The sequence below is a fragment of the Olea europaea genome, chromosome 3, assembly GCF_002742605.1.
Source record: "Olea europaea var. sylvestris chromosome 3, O_europaea_v1, whole genome shotgun sequence".
Taxonomy (NCBI): Eukaryota; Viridiplantae; Streptophyta; class Magnoliopsida; order Lamiales; family Oleaceae; genus Olea; species Olea europaea.
Window position 1 is genome coordinate 13,347,731 of NC_036239.1, and position 21,802 is coordinate 13,369,532.

At 36.3% G+C, this 21,802-nt stretch overlaps 1 long non-coding RNA gene across 14 annotated transcripts; it reads right to left on the reverse strand.

Moving 5' to 3' along the window:
• Positions 1–283: 283 nt before the first annotated feature.
• Positions 284–20,766, reverse strand: LOC111386650. Of its 14 annotated transcripts, none has more exons than XR_002701286.1 (7): positions 20,595–20,766; positions 6,324–6,439; positions 5,935–6,016; positions 5,652–5,817; positions 4,189–5,543; positions 3,684–4,065; positions 2,216–3,578 (listed from the first exon to the last, which is right to left on the reverse strand). It is a non-coding gene; the product is annotated as an uncharacterized LOC111386650 (long non-coding RNA). The 14 variants fall into 14 exon arrangements; XR_002701283.1 differs by lacking the exons at positions 5,935–6,016; positions 20,595–20,766 and having other exon boundaries at positions 4,189–4,333; positions 4,433–4,470; positions 4,552–5,543; positions 6,324–6,921; XR_002701277.1 differs by lacking the exons at positions 5,935–6,016; positions 20,595–20,766 and adding an exon at positions 284–471 and having other exon boundaries at positions 3,513–3,578; positions 6,324–6,922.
• Between the last annotated feature and the right edge of the window lie 1,036 nt (positions 20,767–21,802).

Below are 21,802 nucleotides of genomic sequence, written 5' to 3' on the forward strand. Positions count from 1 at the left end.
TTCCCCATGTTATTTATTTATTTGGTCTCTATTTGGTTTGGCTTATATATTTAATTAAAAACTAAGTCAAAGTTAAAACATTAATATTAACTATAATATTTTTATAAGACTCGTAATTTTTATCAAATTTTCAATCATACATTTCATTAACTTTTATTAGAATACTAGTTTTTTGATCGTGCATTATTTTGAACGTAAAGTTAGCGTCTTGAATGTATGGGATTGACAAGAAAGTATATTACAAAATTTCCACACACCTATATAAAAGAAATAATGTTTCATAATAGTCATTCAAAAATTGAAATGAAGAGAGAGAAGTAAGCATTGTATGAAAAGGCGTCCGGCAAAAGTTCAAATTTACATGACGAAAACAATTTCTATTACAACTTGGAATACAACAATGTATTTCAAAATATAATTTTCTCATGTTTCTTTTTTACTGAACTGGCATAGAAATGAAGCAAAAGCTCACTGCAGTCGAAATAAAAAAAAAAAAATAGACGTTGATTGCAATAATTAGAAAGAGACAAAAAATCAATCACTAAGTAAAAACCTAGAAATCAGTTGGGAACCTAGAATACCATTGGGATAGACGGAAGTTGTTTAAAGGTTAAGATAGAATTTAAACCACTTAGCTGAGAAAAAGAAGAATGCAAGGCACAATAGATATAAATACACACTTTGAAAACTATCAAGGCAAAATCTCATAAATTATGCTCCATGTTGAGTATCTCTGATCGCTCATGTTCTGCTGCCTTTGGCCACAAGGTAAACTTAAAAAGTCTAGCATAAATAAATAGGGGCAAAATCTAAAATACCATCCATTTGGCTATAAATCATATATCCCTCTGATTAACATATTCCAAAGAAACAATATTCCAATAGAAAAGCTGTAACTTGAGACTACTTAGCTACCATAGACATGCTCCTAAAATAATTAACCTGCCCCAATCATCCTACCCAGAACATTAACAATTGTCTGCCAATTTATCATATGATCCTTGTAATCTCCCCCACACCTTTTTTAACTTCTAATAAAAAGGGGGAATGAGAGTCTACTATCGATACAATAGTAAATTAATCCAATTTTATTATATATGATGTCATTTTATATTTTTCATTTTGTTTATGTCAAACAAATATTTTTCCACACATCACGCCACTAACATTAAAAAAATAATTATGTCAAACAAATGTTCTTCCACACATCATACCACTAGCATTAAAAAATAATAATAATTTTAGTAAATATAAACTGCCATGATACTATCAACATCCCATTCTTTGTGAAAGCAATGCCATGATACTATCAACATCCCATTCTTTGCACAACTCACATATTGTTCCATTGTATGAATCACAACAAAGTTCATTTCCAATACCGTAAATATGATTTGCATGCTCAAAAACTGAGCTGTGACTGGAATTTAAAGAAGACATAATTGATTTTGAGCCATATTTTTCGATACTGTTTTGTTGTATATACGAAAAATTTACAATCTTGAAATTTGACTTGTAATTAAGGAATTTGAAAACAACTCTCCGCAATGTGCGAATAGTTTTTCTCTCTCTGTATTGTGCGGAGAGTTGGTTTGTCATCTCTCCGCACTGTGCGGAGAGTTTTTTTTTTACTCCACACTGTGCGAAGGGTTTTTTAACTTTCTGCATATGGTTCAACTCTCTCCGCACTGTGCGGAGAGGTTTTTTTTCTCTTTGCTCTTTTTTTTACTCCGCACATGGTTCAACTCTCTGCACTGTGCGAAGAGATTAACTCTCTCCGCACAGTGCGGAGAGTTTTTTTTTACTCTGCATTGTGCGAAGGGTTTGCCAACTCTCCGCACATGCTTCAACTCTCTCCACACTCCGCACTGTGCGGATGGGTTTTTTCTCTCTGCACCTTTTTTTAATTTTTTATTTTTACTCCACACTTGGTTCAACTATCTCCGAATTGTGCGGAAAGCGTTTTTTTTTTTCAATTTTACAATATTGAATTACACAAAATTTAAAAATATAATCTTCACATTCAATTCAATCATATCAACATTATCAAAGAATACAAGCAAAATAGTTTGTATATTTCTTATTCAAGCATGAAATATACAAGCATATTTTTTCTAGATAACATACTTCTATGCAATTGTAAAAATAATTTGCAATTATTTTCTTATATCATGGAAATATTTTTAGATATTACTTCAAAAATTTTCCAAAAAAACTAAAATTCATACACTAATAAAAATACGATAAATACAAAATTCGTGTAATGCACGTGATAGCGACTAGTTCTAGAAAGAATTGCCATCACTGACCAACCTTCCTATTGGAATCTTGTGTAAAGATTACTAATACAAAGGACTTTGAGCAGCAAACTAATGATTGTAACAGTATTGCCCATATTGGAATAAGCACTTTCAGCTACCTTTGGCATATAGGATTGAACCATAGAAGAAATTATGCATAAAATTAGAGAAGACACTCATAAGTCAATTGTATTAAGGTAAATATTATTTATAAGTTGTTCATTCAAGAGAATGCAACTTGCACCATCTTTCTTGTCCTGCTTAAATTTACCTCCTCTCTCCATATTATATCATCCAATTAGTTTAAGAAAGATGGTGCAAATAACATTCTTTTCAATAAAAAACTAAAGAATATAATCCATTATAAAAATATTTACATAGTATATGTACTCTAATTGTATATTTAATTCCTTATACGGTTTAATTCGCTGTAGCAAACACAACCTTATCGCCATCACTACTTTGATTAATCTTCTCAACCCGAGCTGCATAAAGAAACTACCCTCTTATTGAAATCCAGAAACCATGGGAGAATTCTGTAAGATCACTAAGCTATTTTTGAAACTATTTACTTCATCAAAAAGAAAAGGAATAAGCTACTTGGTTAACTGATATAAGTATGCTATATTGCTCCTTTATTGTAACGATTTAGCAAGTTTATGATTTGACACATAGAATTGGACCATCGAATCACAACCTCTTCCAATCATAAACTTGCTATATCGTCCTCTTGGAACTTTTCTATGATATCAAATTGGCATATTTATTAGTTCTTTCTCATTCCAAGTAATCATATATAAGCGTAAAAGGTAATGTTAAACTATCCCTCCCCATACAAAACATATAAATCCCCACAATCTATTTCATCTTATGCACCCAAGCCCACCACCAAAAAAAGAGAGAATTTTGTGTCCGATGTTAAAAAAGGGGAGGAAAAATAAAAAAAACTCTTTCTAATTTGAATTCCCAAAGAACCAGAACAAAAACCATAAAAAATTATGTAGAGCTGTCAAGAAAAAATAATGTCTTAAATCACTAAAAAGACCCATATATAATTTTAAACACATGCAACTGAATAAAAAGCAAAAGCAAATTACCCCAACAAATTTCGATGGCAAATTACTCAATAATCATCAAAATAAAATATTAATAAATTCAATAATCATTAAAAGCAAAACAACATCAATGAAATTATGAATAATATCAATGTACCTCTTGATGAGCCGATCTCCTGCAACGTTCAGTTGTCGGGCTAATGAGATATTCTTAAGAATATACCTACATTTTTCCAAGAATAAATGAGTAAAATAGAAAAATCCAACATTAGAATTCATTAAACCTTTCCTACAATATTTTGGAAATGAATATTAACCTAAATCTTACTTTTCTCCCTCCAAATTATTATTTACCAAAATGGCACCACCAAAAGTTCCATGCCCTATGTGCACCATGGCCTCCATAATAAAAGTAATGGCCCCAATCTCCATTACTACATGTTTGCATATCATAGCAATTGGATTGTTCAGTGTATGGTTCTTTAGAAGCCTCAAGATTTTTGGAACTGTCAACAACTTGGATATTCTTGAAATAGCCTGACTTGCCAAAACCCTCTTCTGGCAATCGGCCGCTGCCCATTTGAGTCAAAGTGGACTGCCTATCGAGTTGTGAATTTATGACCTCACCACCGCATCTATCATGGAAGCACTGTCTACTAAGTAGGAGAATAAGAAAGATGGCCAATAACCCAATACATAGCCATTGCAAACTGCATCCACCAATTTCCCCCTTTTAGGTCTTAGATAAATTAAAAAGTTATAAAAGAATAATTATAATTGATTTTTTGTTTCATCACAAAACGCATGACAAGTGGGGTAAATTTGGAATTTACCTTCCACAAAAGAATGCAATATCGTATTGGGAATTTCGATAGGATGAGACGGGAGAAATTCTTGTACCCATTGCTATTTGACTGCTGACTTGTATAAACCCAAATAGAGTATATTATAGCAACCGATGGCTCGATATGCATCACTCTATAATTACAAACTGATATTAGGATTTTGCCTGGAGCTTTATTAGCATATAAAGAAAACAAACAACAAAAGAATAAGCTTATAGTCCAGTATGTGTACAATTCTGTGTTCTTATCACCGTAGAGATCAGTGCTAACCTGAAGTAATGTGCATTCTAATCAGTAAGAGGAATGCAACAAATTATGGTCGAACCAAAGATTTAGAAAAAAAATTCCTACCAGCCAGCTTCAATTTGGGACAAACTGAACTCTTTAGGCTGCTGTATTTTAGGTTCCCATACGTTAATAGCTGCTTTTGCACCATAATACTTGTCTCTTTCGACGTATGCTAACGCGTGCTAGTGAAGCAATAAAATTAAGAAAAGGTATTCACTTGATTATAAATAGAAAAGAAAGGAAAACTCAAATAAAGAATGAACATCAAACAAGATCTCATATGGATTCCGAGGAGTTGGAAATTCGCCTATTGATCAATAATGGAGATATTCAGCAACTTAAAGAAAGATTGATTCTTTCAAATCCTTATGACCAAATAGAGTATCAGTCTGAATCCCAAAATGGCTTACGCTCATAAATTTCCCATCTATGTATGAAAAGATTGATTTAGCTGCAAGAGGTCAGGAACAAGTGCTAGGCAGCCGTAATTTTTCTTCCGTGAACGACAATATGACATTTAACGGCATAATACTTTATTCAAAAAAATTTAACCAATCTTCCTAAAAAAAATAGAAAGGCGTCGCAGAATTAGTAAATTGAATAAAATAAAAAACATTTGCCTTTTACAAAGGAGACATAGTGTTGGCCTGAGTGCATGGAATGAGCGAAACCTTACAAATGGAAAAAAAAGAAAAAAAAAAGAAAATTTAAATAATTCTTAAGTTCAATAAGTTTCTTAATTGAAGGTGAAAATTTACCAAAGATATGAACTTTACTATTGCTACATAAACAAGGCCTTCTAATTTCAAAACCATAAACTAGAAATTGAGAAACTCTAGCACAATCATGAGAAAATAAAAGGCAAAATCCATCTATACAATAAGAGATGCAATGTAGAGGAGAAAAAAGCAAGGCTTTACAAACTGAACGTTGATATTTCAGTACAGGATTATGGTGGAGAACGTATTAATGATGAATGCACGACAATTCTTTAATAGATACCTGAATTCCCAGATGAAGCAAGTAGAGAAATTGAAGATTGACCTTTCACAAACCTATATCAATTGTACATAAACAAATATCAATATTATTATTACTATTTTGATAGGTAAAACAAATATCAATATTTAAAAATAAAGTGTCTGAGATGTGCATTTGCATACTGATTGCAAAGTAGAGAAGCCCTAACTTGTTGAATCGTATCAGTCCTCATGGAAAATAAATTGCATATCCACAATTGCCCACCACGTATTTAACACGATTTGGATCAAATGCATCTTCAGATTTCAAAGAAGTAACTGTGGTACTGAACACTGCATTTGGAGCAGCCTGCACAAGTTACGAATCTCATTTCAGTTCCATAAAGTGGCCACAAAATAGACGTATAAACTCATAAAAAGTAGCGTAGTTTTTCTATTTCATAATAACTTTTTGTTAAATACCCACCTTCTTGCATGTAAAGTTTGTGTTATTATCTTATGAGAGAAGAGAAAATAAACTTTTCAGCAAACCACGGAATTACCCAAACCTGTGCAATGGTGAAGATTTCACTAAAACAGAAATAATTTGATAGAAAACAAATAAGATGGGGGTGACTAAGCATCTGATTACTATGAAAGAAAATGTTATTGACTCGCCAGTGCTCAACAATCCATCTGGTGAATTTATATTATTGATTGAATTCCAACACCATACATATTGCACAATCAATGAAGGAAAACAATAGAATTAACAAAAAATATATATATGAAAAACTGAAACTCCAAAAAAAATCGTTACATGCTCATATTCATAGAACACAAGAAAATATCACTGTAAAGGGGTAAAAATATTACCTGTTTGAAGTCACCTTTCCAAGCACAAACGTGAAGAGGAGTCCAACTTCGATCATCCCTATCACCTTCCAACCTACCCAACTGCCTGCTCTTCCTGATTGGTCTGTTCTCAAACTCTGGCATCATTGAATATTCCTTTTTATTCTTTATATCACACATCAGTCTCCCAAAAGTATTTCTAGCCCAGTAATCTTACAAATCTCAACCCACAAATTCACCTTTATCTTCAATGGTCGACCAAAAGGCTCAAATTCTTAACCTTTAACATTGTATTCAAAGGGTAACCAAAAGTCAAGGCTTGCATTTTGCCTTTTCTGTTTTTTCCCAAACAGTATTCTTCAAGTCCAATTGGTTAATAAACAAGAGAAACTGAATAAATGAAGAAAGGGGATTTCTAAAATGGATAGTTAAGTTGGGATCCTCTATTTTTTGAGAGCAGTAAATACTTCATTATATATACTAAAATAAGGGAAAAAATAATTAAATTTGTTAAAAGATCAACAGCGAACTTGTTTCGCGTGGGTAGTCGCTAACAATTAAAAAGGGATCAGACGATTGTGTAAGGAACGGACCTCTTGAGACAAAGTCCCAACAAGAGGTGTTTTATTGGCGATGATTTACAATTGGAAATAGATGGAATGCCTCCAAGGGGCACAAGCACACGAGTACTAAAAGAAATGTTTTAAGTTTAAACTAAGAAATCGAAATTACATATTCTCTGTTTGAGAGTGTTTGATTAGGTCCTTTTCTCTACGTCTTCTCTTCCTTTTATATTCCCTTGATTATTTCTTCGTGGCAAACCGCTTGATTGCTGTATAACTACCCACTTTCTTTATGGTGGCTAACTTGTGTGGAACCGCCGTCTCTAATTGTTGCCATTACTCTTTGTCGTTCAACCGCCTTCACCTGGGCTCCTTGAATCATGGAATGTGATAAGATCACTCAATAACTGTTTCAACAACTGCTATTCTAGATAACCATGATGTTTTATGTCTGCTAAGATCCTGGGCGATTCGAAAGTTTGGGCGAGAACAGGGTCATCACTCTGGGCGACCGTAAGGTACTCCATTCGCTCAGATTCTGGGTGTCTTGCAAGCTTGGGTGATGATGTTACCGTATTCGTGGGCTTCCATCGCATTCCACAATAATCCTGTTTGGACCTTTATCCTGTACTCCCCAATTGAGCTTCACTCTTTGGGCTATTTGGTTTGGGCTGCACTTTTAGTGTGTCAACAATTACCTCTCAATATGGCAGAATTAATACCAATTATTAATCTTTGCCATATTCACTTTATATTTTCCAGCAATATTTGAAATTTCCAAGAATTTCAATCATTATTTCCTTCTACAGCCTAAAAAGGTGCAACGTTACAATACAAACCCTTATAAACCCAAAAGACACGCCATTTTATCGCACCACTAAACCACGTCTCTATATTTCGTGCCTCCTCCTCGCTATTTTACTGTTCATATTCTTGCTTCTCTGCTACGTTTCTTAGACAAACCTTATCAAAATTGTACTTTGTTTCCAATGGCGACTTCCAAACTCAATCTGATGATTCTTTTAGTTTCGAAGATTTCCAAAAAATCCGTACTAGGTCGTATGTAAATCCAAACTTCCTTGCACAAGCTAATGCCGACCTCAATGAATTCTATCTGGGTCCATCGTTTAATAATGCCGAATCCGTTGGACAAGTGGCGGCGGGTCAGCTGTTCCCTTGCACTCAAGGTCCTCCATTCCTGAACTCTCTGCCATTGAGGCCGATTCGCGAAAAATGTATTCACACTTGGCCTAAAGCTGATGTTATTTTTTGTAGATGACATGCACGTCTTGTGAACCATGGCCCCACCAAAGCGATTTTTGATCGTGTTAGGATTTCAGATTATTAGAAATTACTCTTTGACCCTCGATTTTTGACCCAGTGCTTTTTCCTATTGCTTTGAGTTTTTGGTCTTCTGAGTATAACACCTTCGTTTTCCCTCTTGGTCCCATGTCTATTACTTTAAGGGATGTTGGAGCCCTACTAAATCTTCTGCCTTTGGGCGATACCATCTTTCCTGGTATCTTGATTTCCTGCGTTGCCCCGAAATTTGACCAGAAACTTACTGAGTCCTATTCAAGCCTGCAAGGCTTTTATAATCACTCAAGCGCTGAACCTTCCCGTTCTGAGTGTGTGGCTTTTCTTCAGATTTGACTCTGTAGATATATTCTTTGCGTGCCAAGTATGAAACCTTCTATGAGCTACTTACCAATAGCGCATGAATTGGCGCGTGGTAGGCCTTTGAACTTATGTTCCTTCTTTTTAGCCACCCTTTATAGAGGTATGGCTTCCCTTCAGTTTCAACTGAAGAATGGTGCATCTCCCACTGGCAGTAGCCCCCTTTGGTTCACTCAACTGTGGTTGAGAGCATATTTTCCACCATTTGGTGCTCCATCCATTTCCCTTCATTCTCTTAGCTGCTATGGACTAGCCATTGATCCACTGACCCTGTAAATATGTCTAGTAGGGACATTTTTTCATTCTATTATACCTTAAATTTGATTCCTTCTTTCTTTCCTTTTCCTGCTAACTTGACTCCAGATTATGTGCAACCTCCATCCACCCTAGACATTGCGAGTGCCTCTCTGCTTGTTTGGGTTCAGTTTTTGATTGGGAGGGAATTGTTCCACGTTATCTTAACTGGAACCAATGCCAAAGCTGGGGTTGAGATATATGCTCCCCAATTTTTTGCTTGCCAACTTGGTTTTGGCCAAACTTGGCCTGTTTCTCCTTGTTACTCCAAAAGTTTGACAGACCGCTTTCACACTATTAATAAGGCAGAGGCACAAGCTATAGATGCTCGCAACATTCTTTTGACGAGCAAATTTTCATTAGCCCTTTCAATTCTTGCTTTGTTGTCCATCCTTTTTTTGAATAGCTTTGGCCATCAGTAAAATGCCGATTGTTTGCAACTGATGCTAATCATGCTTTCCATTTACTGGACCAGCCAGGCACTCCCTCTACTTCTCCTATTTTGGTCACCCCTGTGTCTATTAGGAATCCTTCCTCCCCTACTCACACTAAACATTCTATCCATCCATCTGCTTCTCTACTTGCCAAGGCAACTGTAGCTAAAGGTGCTTTAAGCAGCAAACGACCAGTTTCAACATCTCCCATTTTGCAGGATGATAATGATGAAGATGATGACGCTCCTCTTATCCTTAGAAGAAAGGTAATTGAATTTGTTTATTCACAAACATACTTTTCTATGTACTAATGGTTTACTTGAATTCCTCAGAAAAGTTCAGCCTCTCCTTCGAAGGCTTTGGCCTTGGCAGCCCCTATTCCATCATCTTCTGCTGAAACTGCTTCGTCCAAATCAGCTGATGAAGGGATTATGCTTAAAGAGAAACCCTTAGTCCCAGAACCTTCATCACAACCAGTAGAAATGTCACCTTTTTCCCAGGGCGCCGACTCCCCAAACGTCGAACCAGAAGGTAATACATATTTTGATGTCTTACCTTTGCTTGTGCTACTGGTTTCTGATTTGTTGCTTCTTGAATTATGCAGAGGCTCCCATGGGCCTGCCCGTTGTTGCAGAGTCTTCTCGCCCAGATAAGGGGAAGTCCCCACAGGTGGTGGAGATAACTGATGATATGCCTGAACTTCCCCAGATTGCTGATGAGGTAACCTTTTGTTTCAATTTCATTTTCGCTTTGTTTATTGTAGTGAAAGTCCTCAATGTTGGCATTTTTCTTTGCAAGATGTTGATGACATTGTGCATTCCATCCAGGACTTGTTTACTTCCTGGGGGCAAGTCAAGAAGTCTCGCCCTACTTCAACTAGTCATCCTTCTGCTTCTTCAGAGGAAAATATGAAGTTTCTCAAGCAGTATTTGGGTACGTGTCTTTCATGGACATGGATATCGGCCAAGTTAGTGCTCCTAAACATAAGGATAAGCTTGAGCTATTGAGTACGAAATTGGCGCAAGCACTTACACTTTCGTCGCTCAATGTTTCTGCTGACTTTAAAGTGTTGAATGTTGTTCACTCTGACATCCTCTCCTTGCTAGCCAAGAATGTTGAACTGAAGGCCAGGAGTACTCAATATCTTTGTGCTGCATCTGAAAGAGAGTCTTTGCTTCTAGAGATTAACAAAGTCGAGGATGAATTAAAAGAAATCTCTTCCAACGTTATGGTCGAAGACTCTTTGATGACAAGTTTGGTTGCAGAGATGAAGGAGCTTCAAGCAAAGATGGACGATTGTAGGGCGAGAATGGCTGCTAAAAAGCGTAATGCTTCCCAAGGAATTGAACGAACCAAGTCTTTGGTTGAGCAATACAAAAAATTGGAGGTTGATGACGATTTTGTAGCTGAATTAATTATTGCTTCTTCTCAGCAGAGCGAAGATTGGGGGAGACTTAGGGAAAGAATTCGTTCGGCCTGGGGTGAATTGTAATTAAAACATCTAATGCCTTAACTTTCCTTTTGTAACTTCGCACTAATTGCCATTGTTAATTTTGAATGTAACAGCAGTTATCGTCATTAATGAACGACTAATTTGTCTACTTGCGTATTAATTGACGTTGTGCTTAATCGTCAACCTCCCAAACATTTAATTGCTTTATGCTAAAATTCATGTACATTCTTCCTTGGTATTTCCGTCTCTTTTCCCAAGACTTTGGGCCATTTGATTTTAGTTATTAGGCACGAATGTGGCCCTTCACATTCTGTCTTTTCACCTTTACGTCTCTATAAATGCGTGTGTATTTCACACTCATCATTTTCATTTCCATTCTTTTCTTCAAAAACTAATTTGCTGCCATCGTTTGGCATCTCAACAATTGATCCAAAATTTTCGTCTTCCATAGAAATGGATCATTTGATCCGCCCATTTTGCTTTTTGTTTTGATATCACCTTTGGTATGGGAGATATATGAAATATTCTTTGGCCAGCAAAGTTTTTTCCATCGTCTCCATGCTCTTTATAAGGAGTTCAATGATGGAAGACAATTTTTGAGGATGCCTTTGAAGCCACTTTGCTTGCTGAGAGTGCTGCTCAGTCTCCTTGCCCGTTATTGCAGCAATGCGATTAGGCAGGCGATATGAGGGTGCTTTTCTTCCTTTTTGCTTGTTGAGAGTGCTTCTCGATCTCTCTGCCTATCCTTGCAGCAGTACGATCAGGATGGCGATCAAGGCCGGTTCACCCTCTTGCTTGGCGATCGATCGAGAAATTAATTTGCTCTCAATTGTAGCTTATAGAGCATTTAGTATTTTGTATCTCACAATTTGTAATGTATATTTGATAATAAAGGTATTTATTTGAACGTATTTCGTTTTGGCCCTATTTATCTACGATCGTTCAGCGCAATTTGATTACAATTTTATTTGTTCATTCTCCCATAAGGAAGGAACATACTTTTTTAAATATTTGCCATTAATGAACCTCATGTGCTTGGTGCCATCTAAATCTTCTAAATGGTAAGCTCCATTAGGCAACACAATATTTACTTTAAATGGTCCTTTCCAATTGGGCAACCACTTGCCATACTTTGGATCCTTACTACCCAAAGGGAGTATTGTTTTCCAAACCAATTCGCCCAAGCTAAATGACATGGCTATAACTTTTTTATTGTAAAACTTAGCCATCCTTCGTTTTTGAACTTGCAATCTATCTAGGACTTCGAACTTTAATTTGTCCAACTCCAATAAGTTTTGAACTAGTGATTCGGTATACTCACCATCACTTAACTTATGTTGCAAACATACTCTGATTGATCACACATTGATTTCCATAGGCAAAACGGCCTCCTGTCCATAAGTAAGTTGGAAATGAGTAACCTTGGTACTTGATAGAGGCGACGTCCTGTAAGCCCATAAAGCTTTGTTTAGACATTCGTGCCAATTTCTGACATTTTCATCTATCATTTTCCTTATGATATTTTTTAGAATCTTATTAGAAGATTCTGCTTGTCTGTTAGATTGAGCGTAATATAGTGTGGAGTTCACTAATTTAACTCCAAACTCGCTCAAAAATTTATTCACTTGATCTCCATTTAAAGAAGTTCCGTGATCTACCATCAAAGTTTGTGGAATCTCAAATCTATAAATAATATGATCACGGATAAATTCTATGACACTCTTTTGGGTGATCTCCTTTAAAGGTATCGCTTCTACCCACTTAGTGAAAAAATTAGTTGCAACTATAACAAAGGTATGTTGCTTGGACGATGGGGGATAAATCTTCCCTATCAGGTCTATCGCCCAACCCTTGAACGGCCAGGGTTTGATAATGGGTGCCATCTCTCTTGCTGCGCCCTTTGTATTGGACCATGCTTTTGGCATGCTATACAACTCTTCGCATATTGAACATATGATTCTCCCATCTTGGGCCAAAAATATCCATTCCTAATAATTAACCATCTCATCTTTTGGCCAACTTGATGAGCTCCACATATCCCTTCATGCACTTCAACCCTGATTGTTCTGACTTTTTGCAAGCTTACACATTTTAGTAATATACCATCAGAGCATTTCTTAAATAACTCTTCATCTATCAGTGTATAGTTTAGCAAACGCAACTTTATTTTTCTACTACCTCCTTTATTAGGTTTTTAAGGAACATTTTAATCTCTGCCCTCCAATCTATTGCATCTCCATCTTGTATGCAATGAATTTCAATCATTCTCGCCCTTCTTTGGACCACGGGCAATATTACTCCATATTCATAAGTAGATTTCCAATTTAAAGCCTTTGAATACCCTGAAACCATCTGGGCCAACTCATTTGCTATGTCATTATATATTCTATTAACACATTGAAGCTCTACTTGATCGAATTCTTCCAACAATTCTTGGGCGATTTCATATTGACTCATAATAGAATCACTTTAGCACTTAAAATCACCGATCAATTGGTGAATTACCAATTGAGAATCGCCTCTAATGATCACATTCTTTACCTCCATATCTATCATTAATTCTAAGCCTATGATTAAGGCTTCATATTCGGCTTGATTGTTGGTGCACATCCTTTCCAAAGTGAATGCGAATTTGTAACAAATCGCTAAAAGATTTATCAATGTTACTTCTACTACTGCACCTTTAGAGGTTTTTGACTCGTTGAAATATAAAACCCAAGGTTTTAATTCGAATGAATTGATTTCTAATTCAATTTCCTCATGTATGTCAAGGCATGGACGATCGACCAGAAAGTAAACCAAAACCTGATTTTTTATTGCCTTTGGGGTATGTATTGTATTTTGAATTCTGATAATGCTAACATTCAAAGGCCTACTTTTTGGTGTAAAATAGGGCGAGAGAACATATACTTAACCAAATTTACTCTAGAAATCAAATAAACGGTTACGGGCCGTAAATAAACCCTTAATTTCGTACACGTGAAATATAATGCAAGACATAAATTTTCAATGGCAGAGTAATTACATTCACATTTTGTTAACCGTCTACTCAAGTAGTAAATCGTCCTTTCTTCACCAAATTGGTCTTCTTGCGCGACCATTCCAGCTATTGATTCTTGTTCAGCCGATATATACACTTTCATTGGCCGTCCTTGGATTGGTGACACCAACACTGGTGGACTTGATAAATATGCCTTTAGACTTTCAAAAGCCTTTTGATGCTCTTTTTTCTAGACGAATTCGTCCTGGTTTTTCAGCTTTAAAAGTGGCGAAAAAGCTTTAGTTCGCCCTGCACAGTTAGAAATAAAGCGTCTTAAAAAATTTACTTGACCTAGGAACCTTTGTAATTCTTTTTTATTGCTAGGTGGTTTGGCCTCTAAAATGGCCTTCGCCTTATTTTTATCAAGTTCAATCCCCCTTTTGTGTACTAAGAAACCAAGGAAGTTTCCTGCATTAATACCAAATGCACATTTCAAGGGATTCAATTTTAGTTATATTGCTTCATTCGCTCAAATGAACATCTCAATTGTTCAAAATGGTCCTTTTTTTAATCGATTTGACCACTATATCATTTACATACACCTCAACAAAATTGCCTATCATATTATGAAAAATCAAGTTCATTACCCTTTGATAAGTCGCTCCTGCATTTTTTAGGCCAAAAGGCATAACTACCCATTCAAAACATCCTAGAGATCCAAGGCACCTAAAGACAGTTTTGTGTATATCTTCTTCAGCTATATAAATTTGATTGTATCCTGAATACCCATCCATGAAGGAATATATTACGTGTCCGACAGTCGAGTCTACTAAAGTATCTACCGTAGGCATTGGATATTCATCTTTGGGTGTGGCTATGTTTAGGTTCCTAAAGTCTACGCACACCCTTAATTTACCATTCCTTTTTAGCATTGGCACGATATTGGACAACCACTCTACATATCTGGCTGTTCTAATAGAGCCTGCTTTTAATAATCGCTCTATTTCTTTCTTAATCTTAGGAAATACATTAGGAGCAAAACGTCTAGGAGGTTGCTTATGAGGTTTAAAATTTGGCATAGTTGGCAATCTATGTTCCACCAAATCTCTATCTAAACCAGGCATATGTTCATATTCCTAAGCAAAACAATCCTTATATTCTTTTAATAAAGCGATTAATTTATCACTAACCTCTTGATCGAGCATCTGGCCGATGAATATTGGGCGATCTTCCCCTTTATTGCCAATATTCACTTTAATCAGAGGATCTTGTGCTTGAGCGTATCCAGGCTTGGTGATCCTCATTACTTCATCGTCTATTTCCCTTATAGGCACTTCTTCTTCTAAACAATCCACCTTGTTGACTTCTCGGCTAATACTTTGTTCTAACTCGAACATTGCCAATTTGTCTCCCAATACTTTCAAGACTGCTTCTTCTTTCATCTTGTCTTTACATTCTATATTGAAAGCCATTAATTTGGCTTTGAAGGCCTGAACATCGGTCATTTGCCTTTGTTGCTTACAACTCATTTAAAACTCTTTGATTACTTTTTTGCCAATTACTGGCTCTTCCAGGGCCACTATGTTTGGCCTCATTTAACTGAACATTTCAGTGAGTGCAACTACCGAAATGGCTCTTCACTCTGTGCAACAATTTGAGTTTCTTTTCCATCTTGGACCACTCTGACAGGTTTGTAATTTCCTTCGTACATGAACCTTTTCACTGACTTTGCTTCTGCGACAAAAGGTCTATGGTCTGCCTGCACCACTTCTGCTTCACCCTTGTCATTCGAGAAAACCAAGCATTGATGGAGCGATAAAGGTTTGCAGTGACTTCCGTGTATCCAATCCCTTCCTAATAACACATTGTTACTAGTAGGACCATCTATTACGAAAAAGACTGTGGCCCTAGTAGTTATCCCTAGAGTTATGTCCAATGGCATAACCCCTTTGGCTGAAGTTGCTCCTCCATTAAAACTTGTAAGGATGATTTCTGTTGGAATCACATCTCTTTCTGTCTTTGCAAATTTCCTCATCATCCTAGATGGAATGGTGTTTATAGTTGCTCCATTATCGATAAGTACTTTCGCCACAGGTATACCGTTAACTAAAGCCTTAACGTACAATGGTCTCAAGTGTTTAGTTAACTTCATAGTTAGTCTCTTAAAAATAACCTTTTCGATAGCATCTATTTCCACTTCCTGCTTATTCTCTGTTGAATTATCCTTTTGTGATAAGTCAACGTGCAGTATGTCGCACTGAGCTTCCGCTGAATTTCCTTTTTATTATTTCCTAGTGCTTCTTTTTCGGTTATCCAACCTGTGGGAGGAGGCATTATTATTGGAGGTGATCCATACTTTTCAGAGCGAGGTACTCTATTTTTCCTCTTGGGCGTCCCATACAGCACATAATAATTGAAAGAACGGCCAGATGGTTCCCCCAACAAGTCCACTTTACGAACTCCCTCTCGATATAGTTGCTTCAACAGAGTATTGTGTGATACTCCTCTCTTTCTTCTTTCTGCTTCCAGATCAATTTCCTCTTCGATGTCCGTCATACCATCATTCTCTTCACCATTGTAGGGCCCTCTAGAAGTTTGGCCTTCTTCACATTCCAGCACACATGCTTCTTCCTCGTTATCCTCCCTCTCTTCTTCTTCTTTTTCTTTGTTCTTGAACTCATTGGCTAGTAAATAGTTATTAGCCGTGACAGAAGGTAACGTACCGAACTGAATAGTAAGGAGATGATCTGGATCTTCTCCATCCCTTCTGCCTCGCTCAAACTTCGATCTGCCAGAAGAGCTCTCTGGCAATTCTTCCATCGATTCACCTGTACCAGCCCCCTTACTATCTTCGAGAACATTTTGATTGACCACCTCAAGTAGTTTAGGCACCTTAGGACGTGACACTCCCTGTTGTTGCCTCATCATTTGTCCATAATTCCTTTGAAAATGCCTTTGTTGGGCTCTAATCATCTCGTAGAAGGGTATTACCCTTCTTGCATTATACTGGAACGAATGTCATACATCTGGTTGGCGAGGTTGCGGCCTGAATGTTCTCCCATTATTTATTGACCTGAACTGCCTCTCAAAAGGACCCCCTATAGAATGATGTACCTCACCCTCTACCAGGCTGAGCGTTTGGAAAAAAACTAGGGCGATGGTGATACTGCCATATCCCTAGTTTCTCTATGTTTGCACTCACTTCTCTTTTACATCTTGCACACAGGACGTCTTCATTCTTTTTAGGCTCCTTTCCTTTGATACGTTCAAAGATACCGGAGTGTGGCCCAGGGTCCTCTTCTCCGTCATCTATAACCACTTGAATTTTGGCAACTTATTTTCGAAACCAGTCGTCACCATGTTCACTCCAAGTGGCTGTGGAAAAGGGTTTTCATCCACTGCCATCTTCTTTTTATCCTCGAACGTAATTCGTCCTGATTCAATGGCGTCCTGTAACACATGACGAAAAACGAAACAGTTGTTAGTCAAATGCGACCATGCATTATACCACTTACAATATTTTTTACCCTTGATTTGTTCAGAGCTTGGCAACTTATGTTTACCGCTCAGCTTTATCTGTTTATCCTTAAATAGTTTATCAAATATAAGTTCAGCTTTGGTTACATCGAACGAGAACGTTCTAGCCTTTTTGTTTTCATCTTTTATAGGCTCATCCTTACCCGACGATCTAGGCTTAGCTATTGTAGGACAAGTATATGCGTCTCCTTTGATTAATTCGGCCAAACACATTTCGATGTGATTGTAATACTCATCATTAATGGTATGAACATCAAAATTTGGGTCTCTATAATAAGTCCCCTTGCTAGAATTTTTCATTTGCTCTTATTCTCTTATTAATCGTTTATACCTAATCACGTTTGCGCTCAATTGGAAAAGATTAGGAAATTCCCTGTCTTGGAATTTCTTTTTCAAATCAAAACTTAAACAACTTTGAGCGATTTTGACAGACTCCTTTTCGGGCAAAGGTACAAAACATTTACTTTTTGCTGTCTTGAACTTTTGAAGGAAACCTTCTGCTCATTTGTTTGACATTTGACGTAGATTCGCCAAATCGATCAAAGTAACTTCAGACTCAGTCTTATAAAACTGAGCATGGAACAATTGCTTCAATTGTTGCCATGTTTGAATAGAGTTTGGTGGCAAATTAATGAACAAAGAGAAAGCTACTCATGTTAATGAACTAGGGAACAACCTCATTTTATGGTAGTCGGTTACTTCGTCACTTTGCAGTGTGAATCGCCCTATGTGTTCTAGAGTAGACACCTCTCCTAAACCGGTAAATAGTGAGAATTCTGGCACTTTATATTCTCTAGGCCATGGATATGCTTGGTCTACCCAATCAGGGTATGACCTTGTGTAAGTTGGCCTAATGACAGGATGTACCCAAAAAGCCATTTGATCCTGTACTATTTCTATAATTTGATTTCTCAACATGACGTTGAGGTCATATGGAATTCCTATAGGTTGGTTGGTCGTTTGATTTGCCTGAGGCCTGATATTTGGTCCTTGGTTGGCAACAAAGTTGCCATGATTTGGGCCATTGTTACCATTAGCCTGAATATTTATTCTATCATTGACACGTGGGGTATTTTGTCCATTATTTAGGATATTGTCTCTTATATTTAGGTTACCCTCCAAATTAGATGTACCATTACCACTATTATGATTTGGCATTACACCACCCCCATGGTTTGAAGTAGGTGGACCAAAAGGTGGTTCTATCTCCGGATTTGAACTTAGGACTGGGGAATTATGTCCCACGATTGTCCTAATTTGAAAGTGATTTGCAATAGGCACAAGTGGCTAAAAAATTTCTACTAACTTATTCATTATTTCATTTAATGTATTCAGTTGTTTGGCCATGTTGTCATAATGTGCATTCCCATTCTGAGTAAATCTTTCCATATTATGAACATTCCGTAGATTTACCTGTTCAACGACATCCTGTGTGAGTTCTCCAAGCAATGCACACATGGTTTGAGGACTCAACTCTGTCATTGGTTAGTAACGATTGTGACTGTTCTGACTCTGTCCCTCTGTTCGTGGAGAGCTTTGTCGCTCCTCATATTGCTCGATCATGGACTGGACTCCTCCCTGACTTGTTGCTTCCTTATCAGATTTGTGAGGCATATTGTTTCACCTTTTGTATCTTCAACACTAAACACCAAGGTCCTACTGGGCGTGCCAAATTGTTTCGCGCGGGTAGTCGCTAACAATTAGAAAGGGATCCGACGATTGTGTAAGAAACGGACCTCTTGAGACAAAGTTCCAACAAGGGGTGTTTTATTGGCGATGATTTACAATTGGAAATAAACAGAATGCCTCCAAGGGGCACAAGCACACGAGTACTAAAATAAGTATTTTAAGTTTAAACTAATAAATCAAAATTACATATTCTCTATTTGAGTGTGTTTTATGTACGATTATTTCTTCTTGGCAAACCACTTGGAAACTACTTGATTGCTGTATAACTACCCATTTTTTTATGGTGGCTAACTTATCGTGGAACTGCTGTCTCTAACTGTTGCCATTACTTTTTGTCGTTTAACCGCCTTCAACTGGGCTCCTTGAATCGTGAAATGTGATAAGATCACTCAATAACTGCTTCAACAACTGCTATTCTGGATAATCATAATATTTTATGCCTGTTAAGATCCTAGGCGATTCGAAGTTTTGGGCGAGAACGGGGTCATCGCTCTGGACAACCATAAGGTACTCCATTCGCTCAGATTCTGGGCGTCTTGCAAGTTTGGGCGATGATGTTATCGTGTTCGTGGGCTTCCATCGCATTCCTCAATAATCCTGTTTGGACCTTTATCCTGAACTCTCCAATTGGGCTATTTGGTTTGGGCTTCACTTTTAGTGTGTCAACAGAACTAAAGAAACAAAATTGGCTTAAAGAACTTACTCAACAAAGAATACACTGCTACGACTATGAATTCCACCAGAGTTTAAATACAATTAAACACTATTGATGTGAACACCCAAAAGCAAATACAAAGGTTAGGTGAAATGTACATAAAATTAAATGCTTAAACTATGAGAAATCTATAAAAAGAACTAATTATTCCCCCACAAAAGGTAAATATGAAACTGACATACCTACAAGTCAATACATTTCAATTCTTGGAAGCTTCAAAGAATACGTGAAGGAAATTAAAATTAAAAAATACGTTTGGAGAAAAAATCAAAAACACAAGAAGACTATGAAAACATACTGTAGATCATAGAACTTCAATTCTTGTTGAACCTTTATAATATTTTCACATAGATCCATTAAAAATTCAACAACAACAAGGAAATATTAAATACCACATCTATAGAGGCCGAAAAACATATGCACAAGACGAAGAATTTAAGCCAAAAATACCAAAAGTAACATCTAAAGAACAGACTTCAGTATTTTGGGTCAGTGTGTTCGAAAAACGAAAGGAAAGTTGAAAAAAAAACGCATTGACCAAAAAATAACATATTCTTCAGGACAACTACAAAAAAAAAAAATCAAAGATACAAGAAAGTAAAGAACAAACGAACAAATAGAACAAAAATGCACAAAAATAACATCAAACAAACTTTAGATATTTTAGGTACAATCTCTTAAAAAAACAAAAAACAGGAACAAAAATCGCAGATTAAAGAAAAAATCCCATAGTTAACACAACGGCTACATAAATCGAAAAACATATACACAATATCCTGAACCCTAACCACCCCTTATATAGCTTTACGTATTTCGGGTTCAACCTCGTAGAAAATCAAATGCAAAAAAAAGAAATTAAAATTAAGCATAGATTGAACAATAGAACTCAATAAAACAAAATCAATATATACATTACAAGAAGAAATCGATGCAATAACGATTGTACTCACAAATATATCTCAGTTGGCTCAAATTTCCTGTGATTCCTTGCTGCTGTGGCATTGATGACCGATCGCAAGAGAGAGCACAGTTAGAGTTAAGGGGTAGAGAAAAATTACTTACGAGAGTCTAAGTTTTGTTTTGTTTTTCCCCCCAAACGGTGTCGTTTTGGCCCATCTAAGTTAATAATTAGTAGCAAACCGGATAGGTGTAAAAAGGAGGTTTCCAAAATGAACAATGATTTTGGGATTCTCTCTTTTATAGTAGTAGTGATACTAGAACTTCGATTTTTATCTACACATTGGACTATATACAAATCAACTCAGACTCAACTTATAGAAGATGCTCTTGCTGATGTCCAATTCTGCTGTAATTTTAGTTAGAATTCTTACCTATATGGAATATTTTTGTAACATATTAAGTTAGCGTTGAGTATATATTACACGGTTGGTATCATTTTCTTAAAGAAAATATATAGAAGTTTTCATTTCATCTCTGTACTGCACTCTCTATTTTTCTTTCCAAAATATCCAGAACTTACATGGTGTCAGAGTCATGATAGAGGATAACATCGTGATAGAGAATAGTGATAATTGTATTTTGTACACTTATTTAGACCTTTAAAGTAGATTATTTATTGGAGATTTTTATGAATTATGGCTTAATTTTATTTATATTGTGTTCGTTAGATGATGATTGATGAAAATGGCATAATTGGAGAAAAAGGCTGAAAAACACTTAGTTTCAAGAGATTCAAAGTTCGGGATTGAAGTGCAAATACTAAAAAGTTATGTTGGACATCGCTACGAAGATTCGAGAGTGCTGGGGTCCATTGGGCAAGAAAAAGAGTCAAATGGATGAAATATAGTCAAAGTATTCTCACACATCAATTTTCAACCGAAAAAGTTACGTTCCAAATTTTTAGTATCCAATTGAAATCATTTTTTCCCTTATAGTAAATGTTCAAATTCGAAAGATAGCCCTTTGAGTTATCTTTTCAACACACTTTGAATCGGCTTAATTGGATATTGGGAGAGAGATATGTCTAGAGCATAATTATCTCATATTTTTTGATTGAAGCGAAGCTTAACAAGAGTTTTAGAGAGAATTAACACAAGAATTTGAAGATTCAAGGTTCAATCGAAGAAAAAATGCAAAAAATTGATTCTTTAAACTCCCACATCTATTATTTGAATTGGGCGATGTCTTTCCAACTCTT